Consider the following 19,718-nt stretch of genomic DNA (forward strand, 5'->3'; position numbering starts at 1 on the left):
TCAATTGTTTTTTTTTGTTTTGTTTTGTTTGCTGCTCATTAAATGCGGCTCGAAATTTGACGTCAATATTGCGATCTCTAACGATATGCTAATTGTTGCTATTCGCTTTGTTTGCTTTTTGCCTTGATGGCCTCATTAATTAAGAGCATCAGATGAGAGAGTACGATGGCAAAACCTCTGATCTCTGGCCAAAGATTGATGTGTAACCTACGCCTGTTATCTGTTGCTACCGTTGCACAAGTGGATAATGCCAGATAATGGCAATTTCCTGCCACTTGGCCAATTGTTGCTGCCGAGCTGCAACAGCAACACCCAGCAACAACAGCAACACATATGCCCCTGGCTGACCGCAGCTTAAATAAAATTACATTCAAATTCAATTGTAAATGCATTTTATCTGTTGGTTTTGTGTTGTTGCTGCTGCTGCTGTTGCTGCCGGTGTTGGCTCTCGACTCTGCATCGCTGTTAACTGCAATCATGTTGCACATTTTTCTTTGGCACTGCCCCAACTCCAACTTCGAGTCCGGCTTCGACTGCGGCCTAGACGCTCTGGCCTTTTACAATCAAATGTAATTATTTTTGCAATATACACCTTCAGCTGCTGCTGCTGCTGCTGCCACTGCGGCTGCTGCTGGATGTTGCCGGCGTGGCAGCAACAAGTTGCTTAGCATACTTCCGTTTGCCACAAAGGCCGGGGGATCGCGTGATCAAAGTCAATTTAGTTGCGATATACAGACACATTTGTTTTTGTTGCCGCTCTACGTTGCACGTTGCACGCTGCATGATGCACGTTGCAAGCTGCACGTGGGCTGGGCCCAACGATCCTGTCGTCATCTGCTGCCGTCGCAGTTGCTTTTTGTTGCCTTTTGTTTGGCTGTTCAGCTAAATTAAACCATTGCCGCCTTATCGACGACCAAAAGCAGCACACAACTTGCCACAACTTGCAACAACTTGCAACAACTTGCGGCGCCTGCGGTCGCCCCAAATGAGCATATAAAAATGGGCCAAAGGAGCTGCAACCAAACCGGTTTTTGCATGCCGAGATGTGTCTATAAGCCAAGTCAAGTTAAACGACTCATAAATGTGCTTGAAATAAACTGAAAACATTTTCAAATTACAAAAGATAATTCATACAATTTAATCGCGAAGAGTGGAGAAGAGAGCGTAGCGGGGAGGAGAACTTATTACAATTTAATTAAAATTCAATTGAAGACGTATACGTAATTATTTGATATTCTCATTTGTCAACAACACATTAAGCAAAAATGATTCATTCGCTTAATTATTCTGCTCAATTGTTGTAATCTTTGATGACTTTATGAACTTTGCTATAATCCATATATCATTTTTTCTTTTGAGTTTCTTTTGAGTTTTGACCTTCCACTTCCTGTTGCCATTTTTGTGGTTTTTAGAGAGAGAAATATTTGTGTTGTGTTTTACCTCCTTCTCACAAATGTTTATCATAATTAGCTACACGATTTTCTGCTTAATTGCCAAAGCGCCAAAAAAAAAACCACTAAAAATTAACATAGAGAGAAGAAGACAACAACAACAATAAGAAGAAAAAAGCGCCAGAAGCGCAAACCTCTTGAAATATTTAACTAAAAATCCTACTCATTTCATGCTAATTATATGGCTAGGCAAATGAATGGAATGAAATGAATGAATGCCTCCGATGGATGCATGAAACGCCCGCCATTTTGTGTGGCAGAGACTCTCGAGACTCTCAAGACTGGAGATGGAGTTGAAAATTATTTAATTTTAACCTTTGGGGGCCAGCAATCATCATTAACTACGCGCTTCGTATTCGTATTTGTTTAGCTGAGCTTTGTTTTTTTTTTGGTTTTTGGCTCATAAAGGTTTTGGGTCAGCGCCGAGAGGCATTTCAATTCCTGAGTGAACCGTTTCACCCGCCCGCCCTTACCTCCCAATGCCTCCTTTCCCCTCCTCCTCCTCCTCCAGCTGCTCAGTCGATGTGATCGGCTTGATTTGCTGTGCTGGCTCGTTTATCAACGGAAAGCGATCTTTGCAATTAGCCTTAAACGATTTTTGGCTCAACACTCACGCATTGCCATCTGGGTCAGAGACTGAGCCTCAGACGGAGTCTTTGGCTCGCTGTCCGTCACATTATCAGAACGAAATTATCGTATATCATGGCTGCAGCTCAGAACTGCACTCGTTTCATTCGCAGTCACTGCATATTTATTTTTAATCATCTTTGTGAAAGCAGGTGAAATTTTTGGGCATTTATGAAAGTGCAGCGTGACTGAGACTCGAGACTCAAGACTCAAGACTCGAGACTATATATAAAAATTAATATAGATTGCAAGGTAGAGATACTCTCTCGCACATATCGTGTATCGGTTCCCTTAAAGGATTCAACGTCCGTACACAATGTACAACAGGTAACGCCAACAACATTTTAGCTTTGCGAGTTGAAAGTTGCTTGCAACGTTTTGCGGCATTGCTGTAAATTTATTATGCCAAAGGCCGATCATTATCGGGTAGCCAAATTATATATGCGCGCGCGCACATGATGCGCATTAAAGGGTTGCAGTTCCCACCAACACCAACAGCAGCAGCCAGTACGGAGCAACATGTTGCTGGCAACATCGATCGCAAAACGACCGCAAGGCAAAACTATAAAATGTCGCAGACTATAAATCCACTTGGAGCAATAAATTTCTCAAAATGTCAGCACAGGCTCCCGCATTAATTACAGCCTCCATGCCATGTGGTTGTTGCTGCCGCTGCTGCTGCTGCTGCTGCTGTTGCTGGTTGTTATTGGAGCCTGTCTGCGCCTGTCTGCAACACCCGCATCGAGGTCGTTGCCAGTTTTTGCTTTTTTGCTTGTTGTATTGGGTAATGTGAGACCCAGCGATTGGCAACTTGTAATCAATAGTTGTAACCACCAAACAGGCCACCACCAGCAACAGCAACACCAACAACAGCAACACCAGCAACAGCAACACCACAAGTTGCTCTTGCCATTGGAGTATTTGCTTTTTGACCGCAAAGCAAGTGCAAAGCTAAAGCTTTCAATTTGCTTGTCGTCGACAACTGCGTGCAGCCAACAAGTTCTTTCAATTTGTGCCCCTTGCCAGCTGCAACCAACAACCAGCGACCAGCAACCTGCAACACTCTCCTAACTATTGCAAGCTGCACATGTTTTATGCTGCATTTTGATTGCCTACAAGTCGCTGTCGCTGTCACTTTGCATTACAACAGTTAGGAGCAGGGCATGTTGCAGGTTGCAGATTGCACGTTGCACGTTGCCAGGCGGCTTTCAACGAGCTTCAGGCGTCAAAATAGCTTTTAAAATAATATTTGAGGCAGGATTATCGCTCTTTCCCTCTTCTTCTCTATCTCTATCTACTCTTTACTATTGTGTGTGAGAAATGTTGCCATTTATCATAGAAAGATTTTGATGTTTTGAGAACAGGTTTCGCATTTCATGTTGATCGCTTGTTTGTCTGTTTGTTATTATCGCGCAATTATGTTGTATTTGATATGTTAATTTAAAGCATTTGTTTACTGATTGCCAATGAAAAGAACATAAAGCCCAAAGCTATTTAATTTATGCAGCTCGTGGCAGGATTGGACTTAGCTTTGACTTCGGCAGGTGTTAATTGATTTCATTGGCTTGTTTTCTGTTCGATTGTCGTTGTGATCGTTGTGAATGTTGCTGCTGGCTTCAAGTTGAAGCTCAAGTTGAAGCTTGTTACTCACCCCAAAAAATTATGACAACAATATTGTGACAAATTGATCAACATAAATCAAGAGAGCTGAAAAACGCACCGAATGACTTGAATGACTTTAACTGAATGGATTCAATGTATGAATGGAACTGCGCTTTTGACTTTTGAGCCGACAGCAGCTGCAGGTTGTCTTCAGATTTTTTGTTAATTAAGCTGTACTTCATGTGTCGCGAGATACATTTTATGAATAAAAGCGACCAAAGCAACGGTTTTGCTTTTTGCAAAAAAGAGCCAAAAAACATACAAATGAAAAATGTTCGAAAGAAGCAAACAACAAGAAAAAAACGAAGCAACAAATGTGATGACACCAAAAGCGCGTCGCTTTTGTTAGGGCGTGTCAAAAGAAATTTCAACAAATAAATTAAAAATTAGCTGCCGGGCAACAGCGAATGAGATTAAGCTGTAGTTGCTGTTGTCGTTGCTGCTGTTGCTGTTGTTGCTGTTGCGGCCTTAATCGCACAACAAGCAGCCAAAGGTCGCAGTCTAAGCCAAAAAGCAATTGACGAGGCGACTGAGTAAGAGAGAGAGCGAGAAGTCATGTTAATTTTAGCCACAAAATGCCAATTTTTATGGCTAGAAGGGGCAGCTGCAATTGCGATTGCCACTGCCACTGCCACATTCACTGTGGTTGCAATTTGAACGTCGCCATCGTTCGCAAACTGTCGCAAGCAATTAATCTTCAAAAAGAGCCAAGACCAATAGCAGCAACAACAACACGTCGAAGTTGTTTGTGTATTTTTTTTATGACAAAACTTGGCAATCTGTCTAAAATGTTCAACTTCACTCATTTTCAATGGCAGTTGGCAATTCCTTAGCGGCCGACTTAGAAGGTCGCCTGCCGTGCAACACACACAACACACAACACACAACGCCCGCAACTTCAAGCTTGCCCCAGACGCAGTCTCAACAATCGCAATCGGAGTCGCAGACACTTTCGGAGAGACTTCAGAGAGAGAGAGAGAGAGAGAGAGAGAGCGAGAGACGACGAGCGAAACGAAATTCATGCGAAACACAAGACGACACTTGAATGTTGCAAGCTGGACAGGCGCACATGATCGATGCCGAATGCCGAGCTGCCCCCCTCCCCCTAGCCTCCTCCTCCTCCTCCTCCTTTGTCCTACTGCTACGCACGCATTTAATTCAAAATGCGTTGCAGCTTTTTTCATCGTTGTCGTTGTTGTCGTTTTTTGCACTCGAAGGTTGCTGCTGTGCATGGCCAGGCCAGGGTTGCCATTGTCAGCCGAAAAAAGCAGCTGCCGTGCAACTCAAGTCAACTCAACTCAACTCAACTTAATACATTATATTTTACGAGTTGTGTATGCTTACCTCGGTTGAGTTAGGATCTGATGATCGCTGGCCAACTGATGGACATTCTGTATTCTGTAAGGAGAAGAGAGAGAAAAGAGAGATATATGGTTTTATTAACGTATCATTTACAAGCGCAATTTCAGCTAAAAAAAAACAAAAACTATAAAAAATGCCTTTTGCTATAAAAGAGACTTTCTAGAAAACTTTCGCAACATTTTATTGCCACTTTACGAGGCAACTCTATTTACATATGTCTACCTCTATATTAGAGTGTGTGTGGTGGACATGTGGCATGTGGATGGAAATGTGTTAACATTTCTGCTCGATGCTCATGACAAATTGTGGCTGCGGTCAAAAACTCTTTGCTAATTGCCGCAGTAATTAAAGCAAACGCAGCAGTCAAACAAAACGGATCAAACATCATTAATCACGATGCTGAATGGACAGAGAGAGAATGTTGTATCTGCCACACAACACACAACTCAAATTTATAAATATTAATGCCGCAAAATCGACAAGTCTACAAAATAGTTTTGCTTAACTTTATGATGATTTTATTTAATGATTTTTCTCAAGCAGACTGCGTGGCTTTGATTTTGTTCAGTTTTTTTCCCCCTTTTTTTCATTTTACGCAACATGTTGCGAGTGATTGCAACATTTGTTGCGAACGCGTCCCAGAGCGAGGAGAGGAGAGGCGAGGCGAGGGGACATTGATTGATTGAGTGTGTTTGGCAATAAATGCGAAATTAGTAGAAAAGCAAAGCGTGGTGCCACCCACCAAATAAACGAGCATAAACAGTTGCTTGCCCAATTAGTGGGGCGTGGCAGCAGCCGCTCCTCTCCCCCTCCTTAACAAATCGGTGGCAGAGACACACAACAAAGACGAAGCCGAGTCGAAGCTGAAGTTGGAGTCAATGCCAAGCCCAAGCGCAAAAATAAATAAAAATATATTGTTGGAGAGTCATTTTACATGGCTGATTAATGATCGTGGCCAGGTTTAAATAAATTATAATATTTAACTCATTAATTATTTGTGGTGCTGCTGTTGCTGCTGCTGCAGTAGCAACAAATCAAAGGCCAATCAAATGACACACGGCAAAGTGACAACATAAAGTGGTTGCTGCTGCCTTTTTTGGTCAACATCAAACACATCAAACAACAAACAATTAACAATTGTTTTAATGTGTGCTATTATTTGCTAATCATTTAGCAGAATTGTCAACAATTGCGGCGCTGCATTTGCATTTAGTTGTTTGACAATTGCAAACGTTATTATTGCTGCTGTTGTCGTTGTTGTTGTTGTTGCTGCCGCTAATTGGCTTGTTGCTGGCACAAATGTGACATGTTGCTGCGGCGGCAACAGCAACAGCAGCAACCCTTGTAACCACACATGGTAACTGTGTCTGCCTGCGGCTGCTGGCTGGCTGGCTGGCTGGCATTTGCCACCTGTTGCAATTAGGCATGCAACATGGCATGTTGTTGCATTGCGGCTGCCAATGCGGGTGTGCAAATAGCCAAAAACACAAAACAACAAAGCAAGGAAAATAAAATGCGCTATGAGAAACTCATGTGCCACTTGAGCAGCAGCTATTTGTGTGGAATGGCTACCGCAGCAACAGTTGCTGTCGTTGTTATTGTTACTATTGTTGTTGTTGTTGCTGGCGTCGCAGCTGTGCGACCTTAACAAATATGCCGCCCCGACAAACTTGTTTCTAAACATATATCTCAGCTATGTTGCAGCCAGGCGATTGCTGTCTGCGGCAGCGACATGAATTTATTAGCGCAACAATTTTCAATGTTCGATTTTTGTCGTTGTTCAGTTTCAGTTTTTGAATTTTCAATGTGTCGCAGCTGCCACAAGCTGTTGCCCAGGCCACAGAGTTGCTGATAAACTTTTGACTCTCATTCGGGGTCTGTCTTATCGCGCACCCACAACAACAGCAGCAGCCAAAGCAGCAGCAGCAGCCAAAGCATCGGCTCACGCACTGAAGCTGACGGCTTCCCATGGCGTTATCTAGCCATTGAACTGCCCAGCCTCAGTCCCCCTTCTCACAATCCTCTGCCCCGCCCTGAACCTTGGCCCAACACATCGCAGCTACAATATATGTGCGTAAATTGGTACAAGGCAAAGCTATGTTGCTGCTGTTGCTGCGGACAACGCCTACTCAAAAGTGAAAAAAAAATAATAATAAAAATAGAAAAAAATGCCGATAAACATCATTGAGCGTTATTGAAATTGGAATTTCAAATGAGCCAGCGACAATAGAAGAGATCGCGAGAGAGAGAGAGAGAGAGAGGGAGAGAGAGGGGAAAAATCAGTTCAGAGATTCTTGTGAGAAAAATAGCATTTCACTGGGGCGGCTGCCAAGTTTATTGTGTTTTTATGCATATCTGAAAACCGTTTGACTTTTGCAGTTAAACTTTCAAATGCAATTAGCTACAGGCATAAATTACACACATAGAACTTGCAACTGACCAGCCACAAAACAAAAAGCACAGCAGCAACAGCAACACAAAGCTGTTATTAGCATGATTGCGCGGCTCTGGTCACCCTGCGAACTGCAACGGCTATAATGGTTGCTGGCTTGGTCTCTGGTCTCTGGGCCACCTACTACAATCAACGAGGCGTGCATGCAACTTAGAAATTGCTGCCTGCCTCGCAGCAGCAGCAACAGCAGCAGCAGCAGCGAAAAAATTAGTAGCGCGTGCTAAACAATTGGCCCAACCAAAGCAACAGCAACAGCAACAGCAACATTAGTCTGCAACACACCCACACATACAAGCAGCGAAAGGCAGCCACTGTGCATATTGTTTTACAGCTGCACGCCGGCAACATGCTCAAATATGGCGGCAGCAACATTCAACGCTAGCTTTGGTAATTGCAACAATTTAACGGTCTGTCGCTTTGCCTTTGCTTTTGCTTTTGCCTTTGCGCTGCGCTTAAGTGTACTTTTGGTGCGCTGTGGCAGCAGTTAGAAGCCATCTCTGGCTAGTACTTTTTTTTTTGGCTGAAAGACTACAACTTAATCAAAAACTAATTGCATTTGCATACAAGCCAAAAGTTGCTGCTGTTGATGGTTGCTGGTTGCTGCTTCTGCTGCAGTGGCCAGTTGTCAGTTTTTGCTGATGTTTTGCTGCTGCCCACCACGGATGTGGTTTTCAACGCTTGGCTGTGTCAACTTTCAATCAAAGTCAACAAAAAATAAAAAAGAGGCACGCTGTGGTTTACGCCAACAGCAACGCTTCCTGGCAGCAGCAGCAACAGCAGCAGCAACACAAACCGCAGGCGCTGCTAGCGGGTGTTGCTCAACCGTGGGAGCCTCCAGAAAACACAAATAAATTCGTGTGTATATATTTTTTGTTGAAATTTATGTGCTTATATGTGGTAAATAACAAGGCACATTCTAATTTATATTGCATGAGGCAAAACGCCCGCGCAGGCTACGCATTTTTGCACGCAGCAGCAACACTCAAAGAGAGGGGGGAAGGAGAAAGGCAAGCTGACATTTGCGAGTGGCTCACAGTGCCACACAGCTGATGGATCACCGTAGATAAGCGAATCTTGCAGATAATCGCATCACTCACTGGCCATGCCAATGCTGCAAGTGTTTCGCCTTCTCAGTTTCTCTAGAGTCCAGACTCCAGACTGCAGACTCAGCCTGCAGCCTCAGACGGGGCAGTCTGCAGACTGCAGACTGGACATGCAATAATTTTCAAATACAACAGCATGGAGAGAGAGACTGCAGACTGCAGACTGCAGAGACTCCAGCCAGCAACCGGCTCCAGCTCGAGCTCCAGAGTTCGGGCTGCAATGATGATGATGCATGACAGTGACAGTGCGTTGTTGTTGCTGTTGTTGTTGTTGTTGTTGCCGCTGCATGACATTAAGCAGGTTGCAAACAGACGCACACATGTCTGGACAGCACTGTCTGACTGTGTCACTCCCCCTCCCCTCCCCTTCCCCCCTCTCGCTTTGCCTGTCCAGCTCAGTCTGTGCAGCGAATTGTGGGTGCCTTTTGCAGCATTCTTTGCAGATTACTGAAATTAGCCACAATTCGCCTGAAGTTGCAGTTGCAACTTGCTTTGCAGACAAAACTTATTTTCATGCTTTATTTGAGCGCAAGCCTTTTACAAGCGCAACGAAACTGAAAATGAAATACAACTTTCAACTTTACTCCACTGTTGTTGCCTTTGTGTGCTGGCAAAAAATCAATTAAAATTCATAGCCAATTGATTTGTGCACACTTCGAAACATTGCAATTGAAAATGCCTTTTACACGCAGATGCAACCTACACTCACTTTTTGTTGAAGAAGACTTTTCGAAAAACGTTTTCTCGTTTCATTTTGTTGTTGTATGTTGTATGTTTTTTCGGGCGACTGAAATACATAAAAACTGGCGCCAGTTGGGCAAACACAGCGGCTCCAACTGATAAAAATCACGCCGCTTACATCAACAAACAACCAACAACAGCTTCAGTGATGGTTTTCTCCCTCTCTCTCTTTCTCTTTTCTACCTGTGTGTCTTCGGTGGGGCAAAAAGGGTTTTTTCTTCTTCTTATTTTTAATGTCTAGCCACCGACGCAGTTGCAGCAACGTCAACGGCATCATCATTATCATCATTAAAATGTCAGTTAATAATTTTTTTCGTCTTCTTGGTTTTTTTTTTCATCTGCTGCTGCCGCTTGAAAACTTTGAGTGGTTTTTCAGTTTGACGTTTACAACATCGAGCTAAAGCTACAGCTGCACTGTCTGTCTGCAGAGGATGGAGGGAGAGACACAGAGCGGGGGAGGGGGAGGGGAACTGCCTGACAGGGGGCTGAGTTTGTTTAAGACGAGTGAAATAATATCGCTGGGTGGTCAGCAGACTCATAATTTCGGGGGCACGCTGCGTGTAACTGTCAGCTGCTTTTCGTGCAGCCCTCGCTTGCTGCTGCTGCTTCTTCTTCTTCTTCAATTAACAGCGAGAGAGCGAACGGCGGCAAGTTCGTTGCTTAAGTCTTTTGTTTTAGCGGCAGCATAAAATGTGAAAAATGCTTAAATTGCAGTGCAATATCAACAATAAGTATTAAAGTAGGCAAAGTTATGTTGCTGCTAGCTGGTTGCTGGTTGCTGCTTGCTGGTTGCTGCTTGCACCTGCACACAATTGCCAATAATTATTTATGCTGCCCAGTCGAAGAGAGTGAGAGAGAGAGAGAGACTGGCATTGGCTACTGTTTCTCGCCACAACTACTGCCACGGCTCATCAGCAGTTAATGACCAGGCAGGCAGCTTGGGTCTCAACGTCGTCGCCGTCGTCGTCGTCGTCATCATCATCGCCATTGCAATCGCCACGTTGGCAACGTCATGACTCCATAATTATGCACAGGCTGCATTTTTGCGCATTGCCTTTTTGTGCCTCGTCTTGGCCAGTTGCAGTTGCACTTAAGTTGGTTGTTGTTGTTGGTGGGTGGAGTCACGCCTCACAATGGCCGCCTCCAAGGCAACAGCAACAGCAGCTTCAGCTTCAACTTCAGTCCGCTCAACTTTTAATTTAATAATATTTTTATAGGCCGACGCGACAAGCTTGTTTACAAGCGTTCAACATGCAACTTTAAAGATACTTTTACACAATGCAATTGAGTGTATCTGAGTGTGCGTGTAAGTGTCAGTATGTATCTATGTGTGTGTGTGTTTGTGTGTGTGTGGGGGTTGCACTTTGCTGTGGCATTTTGCGCACTTCCTGTCGACTGTCAAGACATGCCAAAGTTGTCCTCGTTTTGCAGCGTACTGCGTCATTTCCTGCAGCGAAGGCGAAGGCGGCAAAGAAAACTTTTTTGTGCTCTTTGCTTGCCACACGCACGCATTGCAGTTGTGTTTTAGCATGTTGCGGCAAAAACGTGGCTGCATTTCACTTTGGCTCACTCAACACCCCCAACTACAACGACGAAGGCGCCGCGTTGCCAACAAAACTTGACTCCAAAGTAATCCACACCATAGACATGAACTTGTTAGTGTTGTCGTGGTTGTTGTTGTTGTTGCTAGTTGTTGGTTGCTGTTGCTGCTGATTTTCTGCTCGCTTGCATGCGATTAGTTTGTAATTTGATTGCTGCTCGCTTGTTTTGTATCTCAGTTAAGTTAAGTTGTTTTGCCTTTTGTGTCGAAAGTTTAAGTTTCTTTTGCACCAGTCGCGTGTTTTGCTGCTAATTGAAACAAGTCAAATTTCAGCCTCAAATGACACCAAAATGTTGTCTGCCTTTTAGGGAAGAATTCTTCCCTTCCCCCTTTGAGCCAGCTGGCACTTCCTGCTTAAAGGTTCTTGGTGGCCGCCTAAAGAACCGAGTCATTGTAGCGCAGAGTCTTATATAATTGGCTTTAGGTGCGCAAATATTGCAGCATCATCTAATCAAATCAGTCGCAACTGCAACTGCAACAAGAGTTTGTAATCACTTCCGTTTTAGTTTCAATTAAATGGTAGCTGCCTAATCAATGTTTTGGGGCGTCTATTGCATATCCGTTTCGTTCTCGAAAAGAATCTGAGCTGCTTCCTTGGCAACGTCATTATCCAAACAGCATTCCCCCTTATACATATCTCTCTCTGTATATATACAAAGTGATTTTTTTTTCGGGCCCTCGTCGCGTGTGTTGTGTTGTGGACCAGTTTGACAGGTGTTTCTTGCGCTGACTGAAGCTCAATTCTATGCGACGCGTCTTGTGGACTGTCTTCACCTCGCTCAGCTTTGGTTTTGAGTTTTGTGATTCGGTTTATTTGTTTTGTTTATCTCTGTTCTGCTCTGGTCGTGTGGCGTCGGCGTCGGCGTTTGAGATGCAGGTTGTTCTACTCGTATTTTAAATACGCTCTGACATCAGACAGAGCAGCATCTTAGCATCGACAACCACATTCACATCCACATCGGCATCTTCTTTGGCTGCGGCTGCTTTAATTATAATTTATCTGCCTGCTGCTGCTGCTGGCCCGACAACAACCACAACGATTCAGAGTCTTGGACAACGACAACGCGACGCAAACGTATCTCAAGTTTTTGACTTTTATCTGCTGCTGAATTGATGAGTATATAATAAGACTTTATTGGTCAAAGCCAAAGCCAAAGCCGATAAAAATGCGACAGCCAGAGAGCAAACAGCAAACAGCAAACTTGAAAGCTGAGTGCAGAAATACCCTCTAAGCTGCAGCTGTTGATATTTACAGCGTATCTGCAAGTCGAGTCGACTTGAGTGCACTTTGCAGCATGCCACAAATTTATGCTATAAGCTGTCATGATAGGCTGCGCTTCGGCATTCAGCTTTGTTGTGGGTGTGTGTTGCTTGTTGGGCTAACTGGACAGCGAATGGACAGACGGACAGATGGACAGACAGACGGACAGACGGACAGAGAGAAGGACAGACTGCGGTCTGCGTGTCCTTTGTGTGGCGAGCGTGAGAAGCAAAACTGCGTCGAGTCAAGTCTCGAGCAACAACAACAACAGCAACAACAACAACAGTTGCAAGCTGCGAACTCGAACTTCTCTTCTCTCGTGTTGCTTGTCAATGTGTTTCGCTGTCTTTGGCTTGCCCCAATGCATTTTTGTTGTTGCTACAAATTCTACAAGCAAATCAACAAAAACAAACAACGTGTATGCCATGGAATTTAAAACTTCACTTCGAGTTCGCTCTTCTTGTTGTTGTTGTTGCTGTTGCTCTGTTGCTTTTCGTATAAATTGTCAACGGAAATCAGTTTGCCACTCAACAGGCTTCCCTTTTCCTGTGCTGGTCACACACACACACACACACATTCACACTCACACACTTACAGATAGCGTTCTCTGTTTCAGGGGTGAATTGACTTTGACTTTGACTTCAAGTCAGGAGACTAAGTAAATATCTTAACAACAAAAAAAGAGCCCAAAAAAAAAGATATATTTATATACAATGTTTAGCTTCTTCGACTGCCGTTTGTTTAATTTTTTTTTTCTTCTTCGCTCACTTTGCTTCGCTTTGCTTTTACTGTTGTTGTTGTTGTTGTTGCTGGGATTTATTTATGGCCAAGTTTAGGCACACGTGCCAGCATTTAAAAGTCGCTTTTGAAAAATTTGCCTCTTTCTTTCGACAATTAGCGCACAAAGGCAACAGCAACAGCAGCAACAGCAGCAGCATAAAGTGAGAGAGAATTTCATAGAAGTATTTGCATAAACATAAACATAATAATAACTATAATTTGCATATTCATTTGGCGCTCGTTTCCAATCATTTCTCGAGCTCATAACTCAAAATTGTTTTTGTCTGAAAAGCCTTCTTCTTGCTCAGTTCAGTTTCAGTTTTCATATTGAAATATCATCGTGATCAAACATTGAAAACTGTAAAATAATCGCGCGACAAATTTATGATTAGTTCGTCGGCTTTTGTTAGGCGGAGGTGGCCAAAAAGAAAATGTCGAAAATAGCTTTGGGGACACCGATTGTTGTTGGGTTGTTGTTGTTGTTGTTGGTTGGTTTTAGGCGCGTCAACAACAACAATGAGCAGAAGAAGAACACAACTATAAAGCGGCTTACACTTTGTTTACAATGTTGCGTGGTATTTTACAGATTTCTGTTCGCTGTTCGCTGTTGTTGTTCTCCTGTTGTTGCTGCGTCAATATTGATAATAAATAACAGCTACAGCCAACAGCAACAACAACAACACCACGCAAAACAAAAGACGCAGCATTAGAAGACACCAACAACAATGGGCAGAAGTTAACAACGTCAGCAGCGGTCACGTCTCAAGTGAAAATGGTTTTTAAGTGCCCCATTGCCTAGTGAAAATTAAACTGTCCCTGGGCACGTCATCGCCTGGACTTCAACAACAGCAACGACAGCAACGACGACGTCGACAACTTCTTTAGGCTGCCTGGGCAACCCTTTTTCGAGTCGCCGCCAAAACCAAAAGTGTCAACTCTAATTGCCTTTTGCTTGGTTTGCCCGCCTCGAAACTCAAACAGAGATTTGGTCATGGACCACAACAGACCCTTCTCCTCTCTCCCTTTCTCTCTCTTTCGCTGCAGTCTTTTTCTCTCTCTCTCTTCTCAGCTCTGATCTTTTGGTCAGTCCCACTGTCTGTCAAATATTTGCTGTGGCATTGCCTGCGCTTGCGCAAATACTAATAAAATTTCGGTTAATTTTTTTAAGTTAACACACACACATTTACTTTTATTTATTTGCCTGGCGCGCACTTGACTGTAATGGATTTGTTGGCATGAAGATATTCTCTGGGTTTGTTGTTGTTTTTGTTTTTATTTTTATTTTAGCCAGAGCCATTTGCGCTTACTTAAAACGACGACAAGTTTGGCTTTTTGGAGGCGGCAAAGGAAAGTCAAATATGTCAACAACAATGAGAATTACATAAATTAAGCAGCTGCAGTGTTTTGTTAAGTTATAAACAAATAACAGCAGACACTACAAAACAAAAAAAAAAAAACAATTATAATTCAAAGCTGTTGAAATTACGAGGATTTATGTACTTCATTAGCAGCGAGGAAGCCAGAAAGATCGAAAGAGAGAGAGAGAGAGAGTAAGAGGGAAAGAGAGTGAGCACAGATTGAGGGCGATTTCAAATGAAAAAAAAAAATAAATAAATTGAGTCATTATCGCACATTTAGTGCAACATTTTTGGCAGCAGGAAAAACCCCGTTGAAGTGTGCTTAATGTGTGCCTCAATCAACGGACATCAGCTGAAAGCTTTAATGTGCTTTCAAAGCTGTCATTCGACTGATATGTCAAAGTCATAGCAGAAGTCTAGAATTTAGTTCATATCGCTGCTTAACTGCGCAAACTTCTGGCAAATTGCGTATACGTCGTGTGTGCCGCACGATGCAAAACTTGTTTCACATTTGGCGAGCGCATAAACAAACATTACAATTAATTTTTATGCGACAGGCATTTGTGCTTATAAAATGCACAAACATATTACGAATTTGAGCGAAGAAAAAAACAAATATGAAAATGAAAATACGAGAGGGAGATAAAAACCGCTTTACTTGAGGCGTGAGAGGAGCGAGATGAGTACACACAACATTCAAATTGGCGACAGCGAGCGCTAAGTGCAGACAGTTGCATGTGCTAAGCGACAGACAACTCTTTGGGGCAAGTTGCGTGTTGCGTGCAACAGGTTTCGAATGTTGGCCTAATGAAGCGCCGCCGTCGTCGTCGTCGCCTTTAGATTATGAGTCAGTTATTGGCCTTTTATGCAATGCACACTTAAAGCGTCCACTTGTAAATTTCTTTGCCTAACCACCCACTAAAACACAAAAAAAAAAACAAGTAAGAAAGCTACAGTCGAGTGTACTCGACTGTGAGATACCCGCTACCCATTTTGAATGAAAGCAAAATATTGCTGTATTATTTTCAAAATATACCGAAAATACTAAAAATATACTAAGTGGTATATTTGGTATATCGATATAGTACCGCACTCAAAATATACCAAAAACGGCACAATATACCAGATTGTCGGCCAAAGCAACTAAGACCCCTAGTAAGTAGGCGTTTTTGCCCATAAAAAAGTATTTCTTTAATAACTTCGATTATTTTTATCTGATCGCAACCAAATTTTCAGGAATTTTAACTACTATAGTAATTACTGTATATACCAAAAAAAATGCAATTCTAGCTTGAAAATTACGCTTGTTATTCGATTTTTTTTATTTTCGGGGGCGGAAGTGGGCGTGGAAAAAAATTTGAAACAAACTTGATCTGTGTGCAAACATAACAAATGCTGTCGAAAATAAATTATAGCTCTATCTCTTATAGTCTCTGAGATCTAGGTGTTCATACGGACAGACGGACAGACGGACATGGCTAGATCGTCTCGGCTGTTGTTATAATACCCTTCTAGCCTATGGGTAGCGGGTATAAAAAACTTTGCTGCGATTCGATTCGATTGAAGTGCCTTGACACTTATCAATCGCTTATCAAGCGCGACACCTACACATCGAGTTCAGTTCAGTATTATTTATTAAGTATAAATTGTAAAATTTCATGAATTGCCCGCGCAGTCTTTTGTGACGTAAATCGCAAGTTCTTCTGATAAGCTTGACCAAGTGCTAGTAACTGTTTTTTTGTTGTTGTTATTATTATTTCCCATTCAATTTGGTGGGTGGTCGCAATCGCATAATCTTTTAATATAATTTAAAAGTTATATATAAATATATTTTTATTCATTTCGCAGCAGCTGTTGTTGTTTTTGTAATGTTAATTCGAAGCGCGCACGAAATGCGTCGCATTATCAACAATCTATGTAGTCCAATGACGTTAATTGAAACTACTTGAGATTAAGCTAAAAAATTGTTTTCAAATGCGACGGCGGCATGTTGGAGGTGCCCTCTCCCGAGTCGTGGCACGTTTTGCCGCAATTTCAATTTCAAATTCAATTTCAATTTCAAAATCAAAATTCAAATAAAAAAAACTCATGTGAACTTTTTTCTACTCTTAGGTATTTATGATGTTCGCTTTCGTGTGTGTGTGTGTGTTTAGTTATCAGCCAAAAATAATTTTTACTTCTGTGGAAGTGAGTGTGTTATGTGGTTTCCCATTAAGAAAACCAAAACAGCCCATGCATATTAAATAATCTGCCATATATATATATATAGTATACTATGCTCGCATTTATATGACAATGCTGATAACGCCTCCACGCTCGCTTTTGACGTAGTAAGGCCCACACTTTGCTTATCATCAAGCACACAACAACAAAGCAACATCTGCGAACGCCTGAGAACACTTGCACCTCAAACACATTCTTCTCAGCGGTTAACCACAACAGTAGAAAAAACTTTACTATAATGATGATAATAATTTTTAATAAAAGCCCAAAGATAATAATATATATCTTAAAAAATGGCCGCACTCGCAGTTGATGTTAATAGCACGCTTACAACGAAAAAAGTTAGTCTACAAAATTCGCCGTTGGCTGCTAATTGAAGGGGTGTGATCATTGATCAGCCTCAGCGACAGCTGTGGATGTCGATCTGAGATTGAGGCTGAGCCGCACACTAATGAAAAACAAAACGTTTATCAAATGCATGATAACAACGCATGTCCGTCGCTTGATTCCCCCTCGAATCGAAATCAGAAATCAGAAAATCCAATCGAAATTCGTATCAAGACCTATCAAATGTCTGCCAAGGTGTTAAACTCTTCGCAACTGTCGCAACTTGTGTGAGGTTTTTCTATAGCTCTCTGTTGTGTTGTGGGTTGTGTTCTCCATTTGGCTTTTCTTTGTTTTATTGTTTAACGCATTCTAATTAGCAGCTTTAGTTATATGTAGACACATTGCCATGGAGCGTCGCGTCGTCGTTTCAGTCTGTCCCGCTTTTTAACGCACACGTGATGATTAAATTTTAATTTTAGTCTTTATATCTGGGTGTATATATAGTATGTAGTAAGGTCTTGGCCCCGGTCTCGATCTCAGTCTGAGTCTCGACTCTTGAACCTCTCAAAGCAAGCACAACTAATCCAAATCAAATGGCTTCTCAAAATCAATTCGTTTTCAATCGTTTAAAGTTAATTAACGCGCCAGAATTTTTATTTCAACTAACACATTCTTCAGTTCTTAAGTTTTTCTATTCGCTTCGTTACGATTCGCTGTCGTTGTTTTTGTTTTTTCTTGCTTTTGTTGTTCTTCTCGCCTGGCTTTTTGTTGTTGCTTTTGCTGTTACACGCTTTTGTTTCGTTTGTAAATTTTTTCGTTTTTTTTTATATATATATTTAAGTATTTTCCTTTTTGTGTATTGTGTGCATTTTATTTTGCCCAACGTCTCAATTTCAATGCGCGCTTTTGTTATTTCTTTTTTTTTTTTTTTGGTTGTATTTTGTTATATATTTTTTATTGTTGTTGTTGTTGTTGCTGTTTGTTTCTCTTGCTGTTGCTCTTGCTGTGGTCCCTTGTTATTTCGCCGCATTAAAATTGTTAATTTAAGGCTATGGCAGAAATAAATTAACCAATGAACCGACGCTTCGCTTAAAAACTGGGACTCGAGACTGTTAAATGCTTTTGACATACCCTGGAAATATTTAGCATGACCAAAGGGTGGCATTGACACACCGAATGAAGAGCAAGAAAAAGTTGAGTGTTTACTAAACATACACACAGAAATAATAATTTCATTTTATAAAACTAAAATTGTGAAACAAATTTATAAAATTAATAAAAATAATAATTTATTATTGTAAAGCTAAATTTGTGAAACTTATTTTATAAAAAAAAAATACTTGCAATACATTTCTGCATTTTTTTGCCAATCTAGCGATTTTTTTCTAAGAAGAAATATATTATACTTTTGTTTAAGTAATAATTACTATATTTACTGAATATTTCTCGAATATGGCAGCTACTTAATATTCAGAAAATAATTTTTATTTAGACAAAAATGTAATTGATTTCTTCTCAGAACAAATACACTATGAAGTTAGGCAAAAAGTTCACAAATGTTCAGCAAGTATTTATTATTTTATTATAAATTAGTTTCACAATGATGAGTTATTATTTTTGTGAGACGTTTTTCTAACTGACAGTCAACTACAAATATAAAACTTAGCTAGCGTCTTAGGCAAAGAAATTCCCTTTTTATTTTCAAGAGCATTTCTTAGAACGTATATCATATATTATATTTTCTTTATAAAGAACTATTTGCTAAACAAACAGGACAATTTTATAAAAAAAAATGTTGTATGAATTAATTATATTGTATTATATTTTTATTATTTACTAACGTTTATTTTAATTATATTTGCTTTAAGAATAATTATGTAGTAAATATTGATAAGCAATTCTAAAAGGAAAGATTTTTGTGTCCAATTGCTGTACAAATCCTGAATAAATGTTTGATTTTCGAATTCATTATTATTGAGTGAAGTTTCTTGAGTTTTGCTGCCATAAATCATGAATTTTGTAATTATAGATTTTAGATTTGCTTTCAGATTACTTTAAGGAGCATCTACAAGTTGTGCAGTGATTTTCTTAGTGTTTCACTTGCGTCTAATGCAAATGTTAATGCAACGCTCTGAGGGTGGCAAAGTCTCCAACTCTGAATCCGACTCCAACTGCGACTGTGACATCGACTTTGGCCCCAACTCTGGCTTTGAGCCACTTTAAAATGGCGCTGGCTGATCGCTTGTGGTGCGGGTGACGTCGCCAGCGAAGTTGCGATGTCCGCTGGCTGCTTTATATGCCAAACAGTCGCAGAGACAGACGACAGTCTGTTCGTCTGACGACGCGTCGTCATTGTCTTATAAGGTGCGGTGCGTATAAAGCCAGACATCGACAGAGACAGAGCGACTCGAGAGAGAGAGAGAGGGAATGAGGGATGGAGGAGAAAAAAACATCGCGCGACATATTGAGAAATGTGCAATAGCTTAATGCCCATTTAAGGCTTGCACTTTTCATGGCAAGTTGCATTTATCGACGATCAGCTCAAAACGAGCGATCGATCAACTCGAGAGCAACCAAACAGCAAACAACAAACAACAGACGATGACAGCAACCACCAAAAAAATGAAGTTTGTTAGAATAATTTCGATATTACGCATACGCAACGTGGCACACGCACAGACGCTATGCTAATTGCCAGGTGTGATGAAGAGTTTGGCACTCGAAAGTAGCAGAGGGGAAGAGCAACAGCAACCATTGGCTGCTGCAAATGG

The sequence above is a fragment of the Drosophila albomicans genome, chromosome 3 (assembly GCF_009650485.2).
Source record: "Drosophila albomicans strain 15112-1751.03 chromosome 3, ASM965048v2, whole genome shotgun sequence".
Classification (NCBI taxonomy): domain Eukaryota; kingdom Metazoa; phylum Arthropoda; class Insecta; order Diptera; family Drosophilidae; genus Drosophila; species Drosophila albomicans.